This window comes from Megascapheus bottae, chromosome 21 (assembly GCF_031878675.1).
Source record: "Megascapheus bottae isolate mThoBot1 chromosome 21, mThoBot2.hap1, whole genome shotgun sequence".
Taxonomy (NCBI): Eukaryota; Metazoa; Chordata; class Mammalia; order Rodentia; family Geomyidae; genus Megascapheus; species Megascapheus bottae.
In genome coordinates this window covers 27,356,616-27,365,809 of record NC_143529.1, presented here as the reverse complement: position 1 = coordinate 27,365,809, position 9,194 = coordinate 27,356,616, and the positions used below count along the sequence as shown (strand labels likewise).

At 41.6% G+C, this 9,194-nt stretch overlaps 1 pseudogene; it reads right to left on the bottom strand.

Annotated features, from left to right (window-relative positions):
• Nucleotides 1–4,874: 4,874 nt before the first annotated feature.
• On the bottom strand, nt 4,875–7,540 carry LOC150048833 (eukaryotic translation initiation factor 3 subunit C pseudogene; annotated as a pseudogene).
• Nucleotides 7,541–9,194: the final 1,654 nt, after the last annotated feature.

Below are 9,194 nucleotides of genomic sequence, written 5' to 3'. Positions count from 1 at the left end.
TTTGAATGGCGTGTCAACCAGAAGAGAAATGGAGGAGACAGTGTCTCTTTCCTGCCTTGACCTGGAAGTGATACATTAACCTTCTGCTCATGATTCATTGCCCGTGGCTGGCACACCTCATGAATCTAGGTGCAAAGGTGGGTGGGATATGTGGAAGCTCATGCAGTGATTCTGAGTTTGACCTTTTATGGCCACATGAGTTCTCTCAGAGAAAAGAAAATTGAAGTTATGAGATCGAAGTATCTCACATTCTCCCTACTATGCCCTGTGGACTATCTACAACATTCTCACAATTTTCTCCTTTCCACTACTCTTTCTTAGTTGGCCTCTATTTCTGGGTCAGGTTCACAGGGCCTCTGTCCACTCGACCTGAAAGGATTTTTCATGGATGCATGCCTTGATTGTGCCTTCACTTCTATCAGCTTGTAGTTCAAATTCCAACTTGCACCACCCACCTTAACATTTCCTTGTTGTTATTATGCTCCTGTGTTAGCACTGGGAATATTTAACACACATACGCACACACACACACACACAAATAAATGCTTCCTTATCTTGTTCATTAATTATCTCTTCCATCAGAATATAAGCTCCTGAGTATGACCTTCTTGTTCAAACATCTACAAAGACATTCTAGGTACACAACTGGCATGCAAATATTTGTTTGATGTAGGAACAAAGCACCCTTCTTTAACCTTACATTTCTTGATATGATATATCCATATTCACTCTCAACAATAAAATTTCAGATCTCTAAGTTTGGCTACCTATATGCTAGACATGAATAATCACCCTTCAACATATGGCTGTGACAAAAACACTGTGGAAGAATCAATTTTGCAGACACACCTTGTAAATGATGAAGCAATATGTGATATTCAGATGGAAGCACATGTAACTACTGCTGTGTCTCTGTGTGTCTCTGATGAATTGTAGAAGTTTCTAGCACGTCTTTCTATCATAGATTCAACCCAAATGTAATTCAAAAGCTCTTTTTGTTTTATCTCAAGCAAACACATACACTCCTTTCTCTCACCTTGTGTGTAACAATTAACTAAGTGTTTAAGAAATCTTCAGCCTTGTAGCTCTGTATTTTGCAACTTCTCTGCCCTTTTTTACAGGTACATGTTTGCATTTCTAAAATTATTTTTAAACATGTCTTTTGCTTGTTGTTGGAGAATAAATGTATACACATAGAGCGAGCCAGTTGGAGGTAGGAAGTGAAATCATGGTCTAGGTTCTTTCGTGGAAAGGACGGTTCTGCTAGGAGCTGCCCTCATTTAGCGAGGGATGGTTAGCACTTACCACTGGTTTCCTAGCAACACAAAGCTTTCCTACTGCTAGGACTGAGGGTCATTTTTGCATCTTCTCTTCATTTTCTTTTGGACCCTATGAGGAAAAATTACTCTAGAAAATTCTCCAAACAGAAAAAGGTATAGTCAGATGGAGAAGAGGAGAGGAGGGAAAGAGAGAAGAGGAAAAAGTAGAGGAGGGGAAGAGGAATGACCAAAAGGATTAGAAAATAGTGTCTTCATGTATGTCAGAGAAAGCAGAAGTTTAGGAGCATGTATTCTCAATGTGACCCTCACAATATTTATTCTTATAGAAGCCATGGCAAAAGATGTTCACTGACCAGTTGAGAACTTACTGTGTTGGATGCACAGATCCAAACACTATTAGCCCTCTATTTGCTCTCCTTTTGCAAGCTCAACCTCAAACTTTTCCTGTATACATTCTCTAAGTCTGACAAGATAGCTGTGCTTCAAGGCTTGTTTCCTGGTTGCCTCTGTGGCTTGTACAGAGTACATGTCTTCTGTGAGACCCCTGATGGTTTGACTTCACTTCTGGCACTGACCATTAACTATGTGATGAGGACACTAGAGGTAACAGTGTGTACGGTGTGTGCTGCCACTGCCATGAGGGCAATGCCCCTTCATGAGTAAGGTTCCTCCTTTATTTATGAATTGGACCCTGATGTTATTTAATTTGGGGGATGCCTCCCCCAGACTCCTTGATTTCCCCAAGATTTTGAGATGGCTCGAGGGAAATCTGGCCCATCAGAAATGAGCTCGTGGCTGACTGATGGATTTTTCCAGGATCAAGAGAGTTGATGACAAGTACTTGATTCATCAGAAATAAATGTTCAATTCCCTGTCAGTCTCCTTCCTCAAAGCCAGAACTCAGATGGAATAACCAGAGGCATGATAGTGATTGGACAATTATGAAGCTCGTGGCTTATGACACAGTAGCAGTCCAAATACTTGAATTCTTCTATTGGTTCAACCCAATCTCTGCCTCTAGATGGGAGTGTTTTTTCTTTTTTCTTTTTGCCAGTTCTGGGGTTTGAATTCAGGACTTGAGGACTTTCTCAAGGCTAGAGCTCTACCACTTGAACCACAGCAGCACATCTGGCATTTTCTATGTGTGTCACCAAGGAATTGAACCCAAGTGTTTGTGCATGGTAGGCAACCATTCTTATCACTAAACCAAACTCCTGTCCCTCCCACTGAGCAGATGGTTTTTTGAGAGGACAAAATTACACAATTTAGTTTAGTTTTTTTTTTCTTTTTCCCAGTCCTGGGGCTTGAACTGAGGGCCTGGGCACTGTCCTTGGACACTTTTTGCTCAAGGCTAGTGCTCTGCCACTTAACCATAGTGACACTTCCGGGTTTTTCTGCATATGTGGTATTGAGGAATTGAACATAAGGCGTCCTGCATGTTAGATGAACACTCTACCACAACGCTATGCTTCCGGCCTTCCATCTAGTTTTTTTAAAGTTAATTCTTTGCTTAAAATCTAAAACAATAATACCAGTAATAACAACAAACACAAACAAAAATACAAATGTGATCTAGTGGTAGAGAGTCTAACATGTATGGGTTCCTGGCTCTCATGCCCAGTAAAACACACACACACACACACACACACACACACATGATTGTGATGGTTTCTTTAAAAATATAAGTTTCTTAAAACACAAAGTATATATGGGTTTAGCAGAATCTGATTTGTTTACATTAAGGACTCTTTAAAGAAATCCAAATTCCTATTTAGTTACTGGTAAAGCATTTTGCTTTATTATTTTGGAATGATCGTGTTTAAATTATAAGCCATGGATTTTAATGGATATATGGCCAACATGAGTGCCTTCTAAAAATACTTCAGACCTTTTTTCACTATTGTTAACTTATTTAATGTTATCTTAGCATTGGATTTAATTCAGTATCTCCATGAGGTTTTGAGTTTCTTTCTTTAGCCCCAATTAAAGCAAATAATAATGCCTAGAAGTCTTCATACCGGAGTGGGAAATGGGTCCCTGTGGTAGAGGGTCTGTATGAAATACCCTGAGGCAAGCTCTGTGGAAAAAAAAAAACAACAAAAAAAACAAAAAAACCCAGCTCAGTGCATTTTTATTTTTATTTTTTTTGCCATTCCTGGCTTGGGCTTAAGGCCTGAGCTTTGTCCTTGGGTTTTCTCAAGGCTATAGCTCTACAAATTGAGCCACAGCACCATTTCTGGCATGTTTTTTTAATGTATGTGGTACCGAGGAATCGAACCTGGGTCTTCATGTATACTAGACAAGCACTCTACCAGTAGGCCAAACTCCTGGCCCTGCTCAGTGCATTTTGATCTGTTAGTCTTTCATTGTTTTCCTTTTATAAGTTGAGGGTTCTGTTAAAACAGTTTTTAAAATGAGGCTCTTTCTGTGTTAATGGTTGATAACTGATTTTAAGGTTTATTTTATTTTTATATTTGTATTCATTTATTTATTATTCCAGCAGAGGAGCTTGATCTCAGGGCCTAGATAATCTCCCTTAGCATTTTTGCTCAAGGCTAACAATCTATCACTTGAGCTACAGCGCCACACATTAGGGTTAAAAGTTTCATGGACTTTCCTGCATGGGGTAGGGTAGGGTGACTTTGAACTACAATCTTCACATCTCAGCCTCCTAGATCGTTGCATTTATGTATGTGAGCTACTAGAGCTAAGCTGTTATTTATAATTTATTAATGCAGTTGTAAGGACATTTTTGCATTCTTATCAGGTCTTATTGCATTTTGTTCATATGATCTGCCAGCCAACATCTTTATAATTCTATGAAATGCCTGTATAAATGAAGGATTCTAGATATTTAGGCTCAAAGAAAACAATTCTGTATTTAAGTAATGTAGAAATATGTTCATTCTTTATGTGAGATAAACTTTTAGTTCCAAGTCAACAGTTTTAAGTATGACAGAGACTCTGATTTAAGGAGAAAGCTTTTCAAAACATTCTGAAAAATAAAATAAGTAATATTCAATAATGATCAGTGCCTTTTCAATAACTTTTGGTAAAGAAACACATAAATACACATGCATACATTCACATTTAAGAAAACATTATAATCTACTGAAAATACTTACTCAAAATATAATCAAAATCTATTACCAGAAAATAGAGTAAAAAAGCCAGATGTATGAAATAGGAACACCAATGTTTTCTTATTAGAAGCAATACACAGAAAATTGCCATGTCAAATTGCTGAATTTCAGTCTAAATGCTTATTCTCTGTACTTCCCTGCTTCAGCGCTGGTAACAATTTTCAGACCATGCTAGTCTGGATCGCACTTGGAGGTATGATGATATAAACTCTGTATTTCTTAATTACAATTTAATTGAAGACTTAAATTCAATAAAATAAGAACCACCAGGATGCTGGTCATGCAAGAGTTCATTAAATTTTCAACCAATTCACCTCTTAACATTTCTTTAGCTTCAGAGTTTAACACTATTATTATTATTATTATTTTTTAAGCTTCAACAGACCTTTAATGACTAGTTTTAGAATGGAAAGGTTCAATGGTCTAGGCCGCAAGGACAGTAGCGGAGCGCTCAGTAGGCTGTCTGGGACTGCTGCTGGCAGGAGCCACCCCGGAGCATGTAGCCCTCGTTTTTGCGGTAGCCATCCTTCTTGTCTCGGAAGTAGCAGCCATAGGTACCTTGCTTGTGGTCAAACACCCTCTCGTTATTCTCCACCAGGCTGCCCAGCTTCTCAGCCAGCTGTAGAGCCAGGTTCTGCTGGGCAGTGGGCTCAGGGTGATGCATCACTACTGTGCGTGGGCTGATCCAGAGAGGCCATTAATTCCTCATTAATGATCATCTTGCTGATGATGGAATGCACGGTGGGCAGATCCAATTCAAACATATCTGATAGTGTCTCCATGCTGATGGAGTCATAGACACTGCTGTAGGTGAAGGGGTAGGTCCTCAGTGACTCTTCCTGGATCTTCCTAACCAACATGGTTTGGACTTTGTCAGCCTCAGGGAAAAGGTCCCACACTCCCATTCATCTTCTCATTAATGATGAAGCTGTGGCAGGTCTTCCAGTCACCCATCTTCATGGCCTTGGAGGCAGCAACCACATGCTCCCTCATAGACTCGGGGGGACCCAGCAAGGGCTGTCGCTCCCCAACCTGCAGCTGGTGATGGAACTGCTTGCTGATCATGCGTCGGCGGGCATCGCTCTCATGGACAGCCATGTAGGGGATCTCTAGGAGCATGGCAGACACCAAATAGACACACTCCAGCAGTTCCAGGTTGATGTGCAGGTGGAAAGGCACCTGGCGCAGCCTCTCCACTTTCTCCTGCTCCTGGTTGCGCTCCTGCAGGCTACAGCAGCAGCAGACCCTGGCCCAAAATCTCCTTGGCCCGGCCACTGGACTGGATATCCAACAGGGCATTGTGGACATCTTTGGTCAGGCCTTGGCGGAAGGCACAAATGCCCAGCTGCACCATGGTACTGTTATACAGGATCTGCACTAGCGGGTCAGCATGCTGGATGTTGTCTTGGAGATGGCTCATGAGCATGAGATCTCGGGCCTGATACAGCGGGAGTGCAGAGCATGATGGTAGATGTGGCAGAGGATGGCACAAGTACAGATCCGGTCTGTGCGGTCCTTGGCATAGATGTACTTGCATAGCCTCTCCATGAGCACAGCTGAATCCTCGCCTTCATTTTCAGCCTGTTCAGACTTTGCTGAGCCTTCGGGAGGGGTGAGCTGCCGCTGGTGGGCCTTGTAGCCAAACTTGTAGTAAGTGTGCAGAATGCGCTTCAAATAAATTCTGCAGATCTCCTCAGTGGTGCCCTTCTCCTCTAGATAGCGCTGCACACGCTCAATGATGGCACACACCTGAGCCTCATCCTTCAGATGCTCCACATACTCTTGGGAGTGAGGGTCAGTATTCTGCATTATTTTGGTAAATTCTCCATCCATCCGTTCCACCAGAGTTAGGATACAGCCACAGACACGCAGTGGCTGGTCAAAATTGTGTAGATTCTCGCTCTCTTCCAGAATGTTCTCTCCAACAAAGATATTGGGGTTTGCAAACAAGATGTCCATCAATTCATTGATGCAGTCCACGCATTTCTGCCACATCTCTGGCTTCATGTATGTGGCCAGGTTGGGGTTGTAATCATAGAGAGAAGCAATGATGTTGAACTTGATCTTGACAATGACGCCCTCTCCTAGGTTGTTTTCAGCAGCAATCTGAACCAGAAGTTGTAGCAGCTCAATCTGAGTTGCACGATCGGTTCCCTTTTTGCCACATGCCTGCAGAATCTCATTCAGTTTCTTAATGACTACAGCGTGTGTTATCTCAGTTCCCTTGGCAAACATTTTTGGCTTCTTAACAAGTGGCACTCCACCTCGGACCCTTTCCCATTCCCCGCCTTCATTGTCTTCCTCCTCCTCATCCAGATGTTTACATTTCCTATCATGCTTCTTCTTGGCTTTGTGCTCTCGTTTCTTCTCAGCTGCCTTTTGTCCTCTTCTGTGGTGGGTGCCTTTTTAAGGAATTTTGAAGCCAAAACAGTTTGCTTCCCTTCTTCCTCTTCTGAGTCGGAATCAGAAGATGTGGAGCCTGTGTCCTCATCTTTTTGAGGAACTTGCGACTATCCCCAGAAGGAGCTTCAGATTTTTTCTTCAAGAAAGCTGCAGCACTGACTCCATCTTCATCCTCATCCTCATCTGAAGAGCCTTCTGAATCCTCCTCATTCTTCTCTGCATCTTCATCTGCAGACTGCTCAGGATTCTGCTGGTAGTCTGTGATATGAGACTCAAAATCTTGGTTGTATCTTCTTATCTTCTGGCGCAGAGTGCTCAGAGCCTTGGCATTATTCTTGTTCATCTTCTTCTTCCCTTCTTTATCTTCCCAAAGCTCATTAAGATAGTCCTCAAGGTCAGCCAAGATACGGATATAGAACCGAGGGACACCTTCCTTGTCCACAATACTTTTGGCCTTCCCGTACGCTTTCCCCAGGAGCTCAGATTCTTCCAGGCACTTGGTGACATCTCGAATCTTCATGGCATTGTGAATGGTCCGGATGAGGTAGTCAGTTCCCCAAACCTCTTATCCTTAGCACTTCGGACAACTCTCTTGGTATCTTCCTCATCCTCGCTCAGTAACAATGGCTGTTTGCCGTAGTTACCCCGGACAGGCTTGGTGACCAGCTCCTCTCCTGACAGGGACGACTCGGAATCGCTGTCCGAACCCGACATGGCCACGGCGCTAAGGGGCTACGTACAGCCCACACAGCTCGACCTACACCAGCTGTGCTCGAGTCACACCGCCAAACGGAAGCGCCTAACACTATTATTTGATTCTCTCTTTGGGAGTTTTCTATGACTTACAGTCATATGTTATTTTTTTCTTTTTTTTCATATATTTTTTATTGTAATTAATAGAAGGGTTACATTATATTCACCAGATAGAAGGTGCATTACTTGGTTATTTTTTTTCTTATTATTCAGTCTTAACCTGATCTGAGGCAGACACAGAGACATTTGAGCAGGAGCCTCTAGGCTCACCAACAGGGACATTCTCCCTTCAGAGCACTAGAGGGTGGCTGCAGAACTTTTCTGGGTCTAAGCTGCAATTCGGATCATTTTCTTGTCTCATCTTGTTTCTTCTCTCTAATAGACATCTGGAACCTCAGATACCAAGTGCAGCATATAACTGGTGAGGCAAGAAATGAAACATGCCTGCTCAGCCAAGTCATGTTAGTTCCAGAGAATTTTTATTGAGGAGTCCCATGATGATGATGATGATAATGATGATGATGATGATGATGATGATGATGATGATGATGATGGAGCTAATGCTCAACATTTTCCTGTGGATGGACACTGTTCCATGATGGCATTGTGAGACAGATGTCATCATCATTCTTGGTTTACAAGTGAGAACAAGGAATAATAGAGACCTTCAGATGTGTGTGTCTCACTTGGTAGGGGTTAGGATTGACACCCTGTCCCCAGTCATGAGTTACTTGCTCTCCACCATGAACACTCCATGAAGATGGGAATTTTTCTCCTTCTTGTTCAATGTTGTGTTCCCCACAATGAGAACTGTGCCCCACATATAGTTGGAATTCAATAAGATTTACATGCCAATAACTATTAATGAAGAATTTCTACTGAAATGAAGAAAAATAAATTTGTTTTGAGGCTAGAGGTCATTTCTGTTTCTCTTTCTCAAGGGACCAATGTCTTAACACAGAGTTTGAACACTATAATTGCTCTACTTAAGGTTTTTTTAATTAAAAATTCTAATTAAAGTGATGGAAACAACCCAGATGCCCTACTGCATATCAATGGATACAAAAAGTGATACACACACACACACACACACACACACACACACAAACAATGGAATTCTACATAGTCAATAGACAAGATAAAATAATAGCATTCACTGGGAAGTGGATAAAATTAGAGTGAATCATGTTGAAGTGAGATAAGTCAAGACCAAAGGAACAAACAGTATATGGTCTCCTTCATATGGGGATTTTTGATCCAAACAGTACAACAGGAATGAATGACTTGGGTATCCAAGGTTATGGACATAGTCTTGGAGATATAAACATAAATACATAGACATAAAAATCTATGATGGGCTATATACGCTATAGACATAATGTTTTATTACATATATTAATATGTATGTGTGACATACAAAAATTCTAATTAAACTGAAGCTACAAAGATCTCTGCATTGATACAGAGCCAAGGCATAACAAAGTCTCACTATATACCTGTTACAAACACCTCTTGGGTCATAGCAACCTATAATCCCCGGATCCAAGGTTGAACACTTGGTGTTTCAAGGCATATACAAGGACCATGGCAAGATGGTGGAACAAGGTTTCTTGGC